Below are 13,466 nucleotides of genomic sequence, written 5' to 3' on the forward strand. Positions count from 1 at the left end.
AAGTGTGCGTTGATGGAAGCAGCAGACAAGCGGAGACTGGAGATGCTACCTAATATAATAAAAAGCATCTCCAAAGATTTATAGTTTTTGCATGGAAGGTTTTGAGTTTCAGGCCAGATAGAATGATATAACTGATCAGAATTATTTCCTGTTAATGGGAGACTTTGTATTTCCCTCAGCTAACCAATTCTAAGACCAATCACTTGTATTTAAATACAGAGTATCGCACAAAAAGGCATGCAATCTAAATTTTATTAGCTCTTAAATTAACCCACCACTTTCTATGATAGTTTCAAAGGTTACTGTTTTTTGTACTTTGTTTCCAGTCTGAATTAGTAAAGCTTTAGGCTCCAGTCACTAGGAATTATGTTTCTCTATATTAAGTCTTTCTCTGCTTGTCTAACTCCACAGGATAAACAGTGGTAGCTTCCCTGGATTTCTGTGCTTCAGTTCTGAAAATCTGACTTGCTTTTTTTTTTTTTTTTTTGACTGTGGACATAATTTATCACATAACTGGATAACAGCAAATAAATTCTTTACTATTTATCATTTTACTACTTTCAAGTTGAAATCAAATTTTACTATGATTTAACATTATTTCCCAAAGATAGTTACTGACTTGCTAGATAGCTTTTATAAATATTTATTGAAGATCACCACTCCTGAAGACTGCTTCTAATTTGAACTTTCTAAGGAAGAAAAGTTCCTAAGTTCCTCATGAAGCAGCTACTTAGATTAAACTGAACAGTCTTCAAGTTTGAACAGGACTTATTTTAAGTAGTTAGCTTACATAATATTAAATTATACTGCAGCAGTAACTGCAATAAAGCAAACCCATAATCTGAATGAAGTTTATTCTGTCATTTAATTATCAATATAATTTTCCATTAATATTCCACTCATTTAATCAAGTTGTGACAGTCTAATTTGTTGTTGTCTTCATTGACCTATCTTCTATCAAGCACTGACACACCAGCACTTGCCTCATCTTCCAGTATTTCTTAATCGTTCCAAGTATTATTTAAAATGAGTAACAACAGACAAAGAACTTCCTTTAATACATCTTTTACCATTCTTTGGGTCAACTTTAATAAATAATCAGCCCCCAAAATTACAATAACTAACAACGAAAATGAAGTGCCACAGAAAATAGAGGACACTCAAATTGTCAGCAAATTCAGACTGAGACTAGATGATTATTCAGAAGGAATACTGCAGTTAAACTTATCTTATTCATTTGAATACTGCAATAGCCTAAAAATGTAACTGCTACAACAGAGTTTATCAATGCAATTATAGTAATTACAGGATTTGAGTAAATAATCCGTTGCCCTATTCTGTTTTTATACCTCCCTAAGACCACGTGGATAATACATAAACCTCACAAATCATGTGAAAAAACTACATGCATAACTAAGGCCTGTCCATATTAAGGCACTTATTTTTCTGTCCACCCTACAGCAGCTGACCACACTGCTTCCTAAAACGACATGGAAATGAATGCAAGAAAAGCACAGATACATTACATAGTGTACTGCATGGAAAAATATGAACCATCATCAGTTTCATCCACTGTAACAAGGGACTTCTGTAAAACATACTACCAACTTTCTCACATAACAGATGAATTTTAAGAAAGTCTCCAAGATATTGAAATAATACTATCTTTAAAAGCATTCTTACATAAGAGAATTAGTTTAAAAATGAAGCAGGACAAGGAAAAATGAATCTGTAAAGAAAACTTACAGCAAGGGAAAAAGTTTGCAACAATCCACATTACAACATGCATAGACAGAGTTCATTTATTTTTCTGCAGAGGCTTGTATGATGCTATGCTTTGGTTTTGTGACAAAGACAGCAGAGAGAGCGCACCAAAGTTGCTGAGCAGCTCTGCACAGAGCCAAGTGCTTCTCTGTTTCTCACAATACCAAGATAACAAGGAGCTAGTAGTGCAACAGGAGCTGGAGGGACACAGAATGAGGACAGCTGACCAAAGGGATGTTTCATACTACATGGCACTGTGCTCAGCAATAAAAGGTGGGGAAAAGAAGGAAGAAATGGGGGACACAGAGCCATGATTTTTGTCTGATCAAGAAACTGTTAGGCAAACGAGCCCTGCTTGTTTAGAAATGGCTGAACATCTGCCTTCCAGTTTGGAAGTAGCAAACAGATTCCTTGTTCTCCTGGAGTTCCATGTGTGGCTTTTCCTTTACCTGGTAAGCTGTCTTTACCTCAAAACTAATGCAGCAGATGTAAAATATGTCCCAGCTAGACATCTATCTAGCTATCGTGACAATTAGTAATCAAGTTATGACAGTGTGCTCCCACTCTGCTCCCAACATCCTCCTTCAGCCTCAATGTCACATGCAAGATCTTATTCTTGTGGACAAATGGGCATGTGCTAGATACTACGAGTGTAGCACCTTACTCACGAAAGCGGAGCAGCCCAAAAGCCCTTTGAGCTCTCCATTACAGGATCCCCCTTGAGTTGGGACGTCTCTTGAGGTTACTCCTGTAGAGAATCCCTTACACCTGTGGAGATGCCTTGCTGATGCACACACTCAACAAGTGACTATTAAACTTGGCTAGTTTTTCCAAGACTGTATCTTTGATTGTGTACATGTAATCTTGCAGACATAAAACCACTGACCGAGCCTGGGACAAGGTGTGGATTCAGCTGCACTTAAGCTCCTGACCTCTGTAGTTCAAGATCTCTAGAAAGCAAAAGAGAAGCTCATAATTCAACAGAACGGCCTCCTGCGTGTTTAACCCTATGTTGCTAATACCAAGTGTATCCAACCATTCTGAATCCTCTTAAGTCACTGTCCACTTTGTTAAATCGCTGTATCAGTAAATACATTCCTGCTTCCCTCTTAGGAGTGATGCAAACAGTGTAGTCATTTCCATCTGTGACAGAACTTCAAATTAAATGGAAAGCAATTACCAAAATAAGCCTATACCAAAAAATGGCTCAATTTTGAAATATTTCTCAATCTTGCAGGAGACATTTCAGGCAAACGTTTCGGTTTCACTGGACAGATCTTTTGGACAACAGTCTAGAGCGTCATGAAACATAACTTATTTTGCGGCAAGCTGCTTCAACTTGGAAAGAGGAAATTCCACAATTTAGAAGAGAGCAGGAAACTCTTTTTAGGCTGTATATATAAGGTCGCTCAAAATTTCAAATGAGATCTGACTGTCAATTAGTGAAAATGATCCTGGCACAGAATCATAAAATCATAGAATTGCAAGGTTGGAAATGACCTGCAAGATCATATAGTCCAACCATCCTCCCACTACCATTGCTACCACAAGTCTCTAAACCATACAGCATAGCTAACAACATCTTGGGCTGCTTTAGAAAAACAGTGCCAGCAGCTCTGAGTTCCCCAGTAGAATAGACATGAGTATACCCTTAGGGAGTCCAGTGAAGGGTTTCAAAGAGCAACTCTTTGCAATCCTGCAAAGAGCATTTGAAGTCTTTGAAGAGGCTGAGAGTTGCGACTGTCCATCCTGGAGGAGGCTTGCTACAAAAAAGGTGAGGAGAAGTATTATCAGTGCCTATTAAATGCCTGAAGGGAGAGTAAAGACTACTAAGGTGGAAACTTCCTAGTGGTGTTCAGTGAGAGGACAACAGAAAATAGGCATAAATTGAATGTCAACAAATTCCATCTGAACCTAAGAAAAACTTCTTACTCTTAAAGTGGTAACACTGGAACAGGGTGCCCAGACAGCAACTGTCTCTGATCTTGGAAATGACCATAACTTTCAGAACAGTCCAGCTCTCAGTGACATTACAAAGGGTAAAGAAGTGATGCTAGACAAAGCGCGTGATCGTACATTTACAAATATACATTTAAACACATATTAGTTGCCACTCACAACAGCAATGAACAGCTTTAAACATGAGATATGAAAATCATCACAAGCATCACGTGTGAGAATTAGAGTTTGTAGGTTAAGAGGTTTTACTTTTTTGCGCTGTAAGGCTTTTAATTGTAATTCTTCAATTTGTGTGAAATAGCCGAAATGAAATACCATCAAGAAACTGTCAAAACCACTAGGACCACAGCCATGGCAAATGTGAAATCTGACAATACCAGATGTTACTCATTCTATCGGTAATCATTCTTTTAGGTTCATTAAGAGGCCTTCAAGCTGGATAAAATCATTATGTAGATGCACGGAACCTTAAAAACTGTCTACACTGTCTTTCCATAGATGGCAGCACAAGATAAATATGTACGTCATCATTACCACTGACACTCTGGAAACAGTAAATTCTATAAGTACCTGGAAATATCAAAACTCAGATTGTTCATGTGCATTTAGTTCAGCTCCCATGCACTCCAATTTTACACACACACACACACAAAAAAAAAAAAAAAAAAAAAAAAAGGTGAAGAAAATCAAAGCAGGGATGTGTCTGGAGAACAAGCCTTGTGACTGGCAGAGGGAACAGGAGTTATTTAGCTTACAGAAAAGGAGGAGTTAGGAAGGGGGTTGGGGAAACTCTATAACTCTCCATAACAGTCCTGTCTGTCATGATGTTTCAGGAGGGTAGTATTCCTAATTTGAACATCTTTTGTCACAACCCTTTAGCTCCTGATTATCAACAGTTTGGAAATCGATGACCTTTGTGTATGCCCTTTAGCAACCCTTTCCATACTTGCAGACTGTAATCATGCCTTTATTATTCCCCTGGAGTATAAAGAAATAATGTATTTTCCCCTAAAAGAATTTCTTGCAGGCTTAAACTCCTTAAATGAGATACCTCATATTGATCAAGTACAAGCAATGTGCAGAAGAATGAAATCATCATGACATTTTCAAATACGTAACTTATAACCAAATACCCCAGAATGATTACTCTTCTTGCAACAGCATGTTACTGACTCATGTTCAGACTATGAATCATCTCAAATAAAAAAAAATATTTTATCTGTAATTATTGCAATTTAGCACTTATAGGGGAACTATCTAGCCTAAGCATGCTCCTTTGCATTTGTTTCTTCCTACTGTATTATTTCTTCCATGCTATTTTTCTAATTTCTCTAAGCCATTTGAAATTCTGAAGTTACTCTTCACTTGGCCTGCTACTGTATGCAAAGTAATAAATGTACTCTTTCTGTCATTATCATCCAAGTAATTAGAAAAGACACTTTTTTGTTTGCATCGCCTTTTCTGCCTTTTTGAGCACACAGAATGAAGATGCTCACTTGGTACACAGCTGTTTAGTTTCTCATTCGACCTTCCTCTGCCAAGCTTCAAGAATAACGTTTCTACCATACTCAGTTCATCCTCCCCCATATTTTACTGCCTTTCAACCATTCTCTTCTGTTTTTCATATAAGTTCCCAGTTCCACTTGGCCTTAGTTCACCCTGACAGCTCCAGCTATCAATCCATTCCCTTCCTTCCTAAGTTATCCTCATTTGCCCTTTCACATCAAGAGCTTGAACAGAGATATGGCCAACTTAACAACCTGTTCCAATTCTCCTCCTGATCACTCCCATCACCTAGAATCATTCATGCTGCAGAAGGAACAGGGGACTACAAAAGCCCCCAGAGGTTTTCCAGAAACCCAGCTCCCTGCTGTCCACTTCCACTGGTCACACTCATCCCTAGAAAAACTGTTACTTGTTCCATGCTGCAGTTGCACAAGTCCAAACAGCTAAAAGGGCACAGCAGTTGTTGTACTGGTAGAATCACTGTTAGTTTTTACATACTGAAACTGAACTGGATGTCCCTCCCCTTACACAGAAATAGACCTGGCTAAATTTGCTATTCAAAGAACAGAGGCTCTATACCACACAATCACATACCTGGAAAGGGACCCCTGGAGGTCAGCTTGCTTACTGAAGGAAAGATGTATTAGAATAGGATGCTTGGGCACCTCTCCATCCAAGTTCTGAATGTTTTCAAGGATGGCAGTTCCATAACATCTTTGGGCAACATCCCTATGCTTAACTGTAATCAGAGGAAACTTACTGACCACTCTTTCCCATAAAGTAAAACACTGCAGTTTATCTGCTACTCTGCATTGCAATGAAAAGTGAAGTTTAGAACAACCAAAGAAAACAAAAATATTAAGTTATCCACACCACAACCTTCTTACAGAAAACCAGATACTTTAATCCTGGCCATATCCATCAACCTTTTTTATACTCCTATTAGTAGTACTCTCTGAAGATAACAGTCATCTAGAATTTTTTTAAATAAAATGTTATTTTAAATGTTTCCTATGCTAATGGCTAAGCCAGCAAAATCTGAGCTTCTCAGAGGAATGCCAGCTTTGAAAAATTCAGTTCCCCTATAATGTACCAATGCCCAATAATGTATCTATAAAGACAGTACCAACCAGATACTGACATTTTCTCTCTCAGAGCAACAAAACGCAGGCATGGATTGGTATCATTAAGGAACTGGACTTCCCATCTTAGCATAACTCCATTCCTCCCAGGCTCCCTTCCCTGGACCAACTACCCACACAGGCAGTGGCTTCAACTTCTTGTTATTTTGGTTTGGTCCTCTACAGTTGCTCCTTAAGGACTTATCCTAATTTTTCTTACTATTCAAATATTCAGTAGAAAGAAAAATGATTGTGAATCGTGAAGTGGCACGATTCACATGAATGTAATGCAGGGTACGCAGTCTATTTAGTCAGAGCAAAAACGGGGCTCATATGGCATTGTAAACCAAAAATGTGTGTCTATTTCCAAGTTGCTGACAACTAGAAATTACATCTTAACATATAAAGCACAAGCGAAGATCTAGCTGCAGATTTGAAATCTCACATGGCAGGATGGTTATGCATCTGCTGCATCTCGTTGGAAATAAAGTTTCATTATCACAGTGGACTTAAGACCAAGTGACACAACCTGGAGCTCTCATGCTGCCATTATCAGAACACGTTTAAAATTTAAAAAATAAAAAAATAAATAAAAAAATAAAAAATTGAGGACAAGTTCTTATGCTGAGAAATATTAAATCCAACCCAAGAGAAAGCCGTGTTCGACTTCATCCGGACATAACAAGTACCCCACTGTGTCATAGAGAACAAATGTAGAACAAAGACAGCTCCTGCCCCCAGGACTTAGAATCAAAGGTCCACATTACCAAACACATTTTTGCTAAACGACTTAAGCAGTCCCACCCCCTACGCATGCCACCATCTCAACTGTGCTCACAGAACTGTTTGTAGCAATGCACCATGAACCAACTCAGGAATCAGATCTGAGTAAAACCAGAACAGGGAGCTGTTCAGAGTGAAAACTTCCTTTATTTCTTTTCATCCTTTTTCTTTTTTTTTTCTTCTCCTTTCAATTACCAACTTCCAGGTTCAGTTCATTATCTGGTAAAACTGAGGAAAAGAGAACAGAAAATGACAGGAAAATTTAACTGCTCTACTAGAACTTTGAAAGTCAGTTTGAACATGGGCAAGTAGGAAATGCAGACAGCCAAAGGGAAAAAAAAAAAAAAAGATGCATATCACTATGATAATCAGTTTTTCCTTCCTTTAAATTTCAAATCATCTTGTTTCAAAATGTAAGCATTTGAATTAACAAGATGACTCCATTATTTTTTGTCTCACTGACTATAATGTATCAAATATGAGTCTGCAATACAAACAGCTTTATTGATTTTGATATCTCTAATTGCTCTCTCACTGGTTGGATGTGGACAACTACATTTATATGGTCTCATAAACTGGTAGATGAATATCAGCTTAAAATGTATTGGATAAAGGCAACACTGGAATATTCCAAAGTTTGATCCAGGCGAGTTCCACAAACACAGAGGAACAGAAAGTACACTGTGTGCAAGTTAGTCAGACTTGAGCCAACACGAGGCTGAAGGTACATCTCTTTTTAAAAATATCTCCAGTTTTGTTTTTAACTATGGTGACAGTTTCTACTTAAATCCGATACTCTTAATCAAGACCAGCAAGTATGCTCTACAGGATGAATTACAGGCTTATTGTTGGAAACAACAACAAAATCCTAGATGCTGCCAAATTTGTTTGCTTATACTCAGGACAAGAAAGAAAAAAAGCAAAGAGTGAATACGGCTCAGATAAACAAGACAACTGAGATTTGGATGGAATTTATGCTCATGGTGCAATACATAAATATGATATTCACTCAAATGTGAATTTCAAGTCTTTGTGAATCCAGGCTCCTATAAGTTTAAAAGAGACTACGACCAACCACATTATCTGTTGCATTTGATCTTCAACACAACATTCAAGCCAGCCTGGAGTGTAATTGGTACAATGACTACACAGTCAATCAGAATCATCCTGTTCATCTTCTCAGACAAATAGTCTTTACTTAAAAAAAACCAACAAAACAAACAGGATAGTTTTCCTTCCAGCACAGAGGTCAGATGACAACTGTAAAGTACAACAGAACTGCTAGCTTCCAGCATGTATCAAAAATAAAACAACGAGGCCTACTATGCCTTCTTCCTAAGACAAAAAAAACTTCAAGCAAGATAAGGAAGAGGAGAACCCGATATTTGCCACCTTATTTGCTAAAAGAAAGTTTCCTAAATTTACTCCAGCAGTGATTTGTGTAATAATAGTTTTTGAAACAACACTTACTTTATGTCAGTATTAAAAATCACAACTTACAACATTAAAATGTCTATATAGTAGAGTTAACACAGACTGCTGCCTTTCTATATCTGCTGGGCAACAGAAAGCTGAAAGACTTAGAAACCAAAGTGACTACAAAGCCTAAAATTAGCTTAATCAGCTCTATGTAGTGCATCTTTTCTCTGCTGGATACCAACTAAAGAGAATATTCATTGAAGTACTGGGGAGGTTTCAACAAGCAGAACCTTAATATGGCTGAAATCCCCTTCAGGAGGGTGCAACAGGAGCAAAAGCTGTGACATCACAATACTGCAAACCCACAAAGCAGGTCATGATTCTAACTAGCAGCATCATCAATAATTGACTCACACTAGCAGAGAGCTTAAGAAACTGGTAAGGGGGCTGATTCCCACAGTCAGCTCACATAGAAGGTAACTGGGCTGCAGGTTTACCATCTGCTGAAGCCCTCCGGGCAAATGGTCCTTTACTTCTTCCTTCTCCCAGCCCCTCCTACATCCTTTGAGATGAAGGCACCCAACAGTGCTGTGAGCAAGCTGATGCAACTGGAAAGCAGCATTTTATTTGTGAAGTTCTGTGCTTGCTGGATTTGCTTCCTGACCAAGAGTCCTCACTCCAGTCAAAAAAATAAAATAAAAATTACATAAATACATATGATGCACATTCTAACCACAATGCTTTGAAACACTGAAAAAAATTCATGCAAAATAACCATTTTTTACAGATTAAATTCTACTTCAAGAATCTCACTGAGTACAGATCCATGAAATGAATCCAAAGATTTGTAGGCATATGTACAATCACGGTTACAAAGACAAACACCTCTTGAAAGATGGAATAAAAATCATAGGGCAGCATCAAGTTTCGTAAGCAGATGTCTTCATGTCCACGGTTAAATAATTTGTTTCAGTAAGTGAGGAAAAAAAAATTTAAGAGATATGCATCATGCATACTTTACTTCAAAGAATTCCAGGAATCTATTGTAAACACAAAAAACTCCACAGTCATCACAGCACATTGCTCCCCAAAGGAACAGCGGGTCAAATACAAAGTACCAGCAATAGATTCTCATTCAGTACTTTTTCTATAGAGGCCAGAATGGACAAAACCTCCAAAACCTCAGAGCTCTGTCTTCAAGGGTAAAGAAAAAAAACAACTTAGTTTGTGAAACTTAAAGGATGAAAGACCAAAACATAACTCCCTACTGAGTGATTACAAGGAGAAGCTTTCCCAAACATTAGCTAACTACGAGACAAAAGACAGCTCAGTAAAGAGTCAACTAACAAATTAACATACAGTCGTAATTGGCCATAACCATTGAAAAAGCAATTTGAAGAAAAAAGGCAAAATCCAGACTCTGGTGAGAAAGTTGCAATAATTAAAGGTATTTTGGTAAGGCAGCCAGCACTCACAGCATGTACTATGCTTCTGAAATGATGATGCCCATCTGCTTCCAGCTGCTCTGTATCGCTGGACTGCTGGAAGTTTTCATCTCATTCCTACGCCTACCAGCACCAGCTAATCTACTTCAGACAAAAAGTGTCAGGTCAATTCAAGCACTATATCACACCCATGTTAAACCACTGTGTTTGGGCAGGGGCACATCAGAGAGCAAGATGAGGGCACAAGAAGACATGCCACAGCCACCAGCTAACTGCAGCATTGCACCAGGCTGCCCAACAGAACACCAGTGTTGTAAAGCTAAGATTTTCACTGTCTGTACATTACAGCATATTAACCTTTTTTTACGTGATTTATATGAAACACTCAATTGTAATATTTTTCTGGCTTTCTCTAACCAACACAATCACACAGCTTTGCTGTGGGTAGCACAAGTGAGCACAAGGTGTCCACCTTTCTGTTATTGTGAGGGCAAATACCGACACAGCCCTTCTCTCTGTCACCATTTTTCTGTGTACAGTTGAGACCAGTGACACTGAGCTGTCTTCCAGCTGCTGTTGATTTTCTAACACACCTTTCACCAACCACGTGTGTTGTGCCCAAGGCTTGTTAAACTTATCATCTTATCCAAAAAACATTGCACAGAAATGCAGTAAAGTGTATGCTTAGCTTTTTGAGGACACGTCAATTTGGCTTACATGTGATTGAGCAGCTGGGCCCATGCAGCGCTGTGGTTAAGAGTTAAAAATCTGAAAGGGAAGGAGGAAATCCAACATTTCTTCAACAGGCACTATATGCATCTGTTGTGATACGCAACATCTTTCGTAACAACAAACTCTGAGTTACCTAAATGCCAAACCACAATTTCACAACAGTGGTCATTTAAAATAAAAGCTACCTCTTTAAGTTTCATAGTCATAAAGGTTGAAGAAGATTGTGTAGTTCATCCCCAACCCAACTTCACCATGTCCACTGACCACGTCCCTCAGTGCCATAACCACACATTTCTTGAACACCTCCAAGCATGGAGACTCCACCGCCTCCCTGGGCAGCCTGTACCACTGCATCATTACTTAAGCAAAGAAAACCTCCCAACTACCCAACCCAAATCTCTCCTGGCGCAAGTTGCTGCCATTCTGTCTCATCCTATCACTGCTACCCAGTAGAACAGGCTAACCCCCACCTCATCACTGCCTTCTGTCTGGTCACTGAAAAGAGCAATGAGGTCTCCCCTGAACCTCCTCTGCTCCAGACTGAACAATCCCAGCTCCCTAGCTGCTCTCCATAAGACTTGTGCTGCAGACCCCTCACAGCTTCTCTGCCTTTCTCTGAACATCCTCTAGCATGTCAATGCCTTTCTTTCTGTGAGGGGCCCAAAACTGAGGACAGACCTAGAGGTGCGGCCTTGCCAGTGCCAAGTACAGGGGGGAGTTTAAGTCTGTACAACTCAGAAATGACAGAGACTTGGTGAAGGTTCCCAAGGTGCCCAGCCAACTCTATGAAACCTCCAAACAGAAAGAAGTTCTTAGCTTCACAATGCCAGGAGAACAAAGCCCTGAGGGGAAGTGAGCACTTGGGCCTGGCTTTGCAGTGGGTCAGAAGAGCAGAGTTCACCCAGGGACTTTTTCCTGTTGGCGACTGCAAGGAAAACTTGCAAAAGGTACAAAAGAGAAAGCTGTTGTAAAGAGGGAGAGCACCAAGACTACCAGAAGCTTGCGGTGATGTTTATCGTTCATTCCGGACAAAGAGACGTCCCGTGCGGCGTGGCACGGGCTCGTTCCGGGCTGCCCAGTCCGCTCTCGGGGACCAGCCCAGCAGCCGCGGGCCTGCTGAGCAGCGAGCCCGGGCCGCTCGGGACGGGCGCTGCTCCCGCCAGCTGCCAGCGGCGCCCCACGGCCGCACACCACGCCGTGGAAGTACGGGCAGCCCGACCGCTGCGGCCGCTCCCGCCTTCCACCGCGCGGCGAGCCGGCAGCCCAGGCCCGGCAGCTCAGGCGTGAGGCGGCCGCGCGGCACGGGCCCGCTCCTCCCGTCAGCGTGGCGGCCCCGCGACGCCGGCGGCAGGGCCGAGACCGCTCGCGCCCCCTCCCGCCCCGGGGCCGGGCCGCAGCACGTACCTGGCGCCCGTTGCTGGCGGGGCGGGGCGGGGCAGGACCGGCGCCGTCAGCGGGAGGCGCGCGATCCCGTCGCCGCGCGCCGCCCGCCCTTCTCCTCCCTCCCGCTCCGCTTCCGGCATCTGCGCGCAGTGACGTCAGCAACGGGGGGCGCTGCGGGAAAGCCGGAAGTGGAGCGGCAGCAGCGGCGTGTGGGGTTGGGGCGTCGGGCGGGCGTGGGAAGCGCCGCGCCGGGAGCGCTCGGCGTGCTAATCGCCGCTTGTAAGAGCGAATTGCGGCATAGAGCTAAGTCAGTGCACAGCGCTTGGGCGTTCGCACGTATTCTTGCACGCCATAGACGTAGGGCCACAGAATATTTCGAGTTGGAGGTCATGGATAACTACTAGGCGTTTCCAGCGCCTTGGTGTGGCTTAGCCAGAGAACGTGCATCTAGCCCCCACCGTCCTGCTACCCCAGGCCTATTAGAAAGCTGAGGCCGTTCAGCCTGGAGTAGGCTCCAGGGAGACCCGAGAGCAGCATTTCAGCGCTAAAACAGGGGAAGGGAGGGGATGGGCTCTTTGGCAGGGTCTGTTGGGAGAGGATAAGGGTATCAGCGGTTTTGGGCCAGTTCAGCCTGGTTCTGTGACTAAATGTAGCGCAGATACACACCAGGAGTGGGGGAAAAGGGAAAAAGAAAGGTAGGGAGATGGGCCTAAGAGCAAAATGGTGGCAAAGAGCTGAGAGAGAAAACTAATTTACTAAATATGATACCGAAATGCAAGGTAGCACAATATAATACAATATAGTTGGAACTGAAGCTAGTAAATCAAATAAAATGAGAGAGTCTAAAAAACCAAAGGCCTTACGCAAATGCTGAAGGCAAGATGGCTAGGAAGAACACACTTCAGAGGTAAGCAGTAAAAGAACAGGCAATCTCTTGACTCGTGGGGAGTTTTATCTTTCCCTCTAAACAGAAACCAGAAACAGAACAGTGAAAGTCTTAAGGGAGATGAAGTTCTTCTTTCCTTCTGAGAAATGTATACCCAAAACTATCGACAATCTACTGGTGTATGAACTCTTCAACTCCCAGTGTATGATGTTGTGATGTGGAGTACTGATACAAAAAAAAAAAAATAAAAATCATAAAACCATGACTAAGGAGAAGTGATTTCAAACTAAAAGAGAAATGATTTGTATAGTATATAAGGAAGAAAGTTTTTACAGTCAAGGTGGTGAGGGACTGGCACAGATTACCCAGAGAGCTGGTGGAAGCCCCATCCCTGGATGTATTCAAGGCCAGGCTGGACGGAGCTCTGAGCACCTGATGGAGCTGTAGGTGTCCCTGTTCGTTGCAGGG

The 13,466-nt window shown here is 41.5% G+C and overlaps 1 protein-coding gene across 7 annotated transcripts in view; it reads right to left on the reverse strand.

The window, feature by feature from the left end:
• Nucleotides 1–12,266, reverse strand: part of FAM172A (family with sequence similarity 172 member A) — a 255,691-nt gene extending 243,425 nt beyond the window's left edge. For 4 of the 7 annotated variants that reach the window (XM_052700345.1, XM_052700342.1, XM_052700347.1 and 1 more), the window contains exon 1: nt 12,134–12,265. The gene's annotated coding sequence lies outside the window, so the exon portion shown is untranslated. Of the gene's footprint in view, nt 1–12,133 lie in introns of all 7 variants that reach the window. The other 3 variants (XM_052700343.1, XM_052700339.1, XM_052700340.1) reach the window with 3 other exon arrangements.
• Nucleotides 12,267–13,466: the final 1,200 nt, after the last annotated feature.

Source organism: Tympanuchus pallidicinctus, unplaced genomic scaffold, assembly GCF_026119805.1.
Source record: "Tympanuchus pallidicinctus isolate F22 unplaced genomic scaffold, pur_lepc_1.0 scaffold4, whole genome shotgun sequence".
In the NCBI taxonomy this organism is placed as follows: domain Eukaryota; kingdom Metazoa; phylum Chordata; class Aves; order Galliformes; family Phasianidae; genus Tympanuchus; species Tympanuchus pallidicinctus.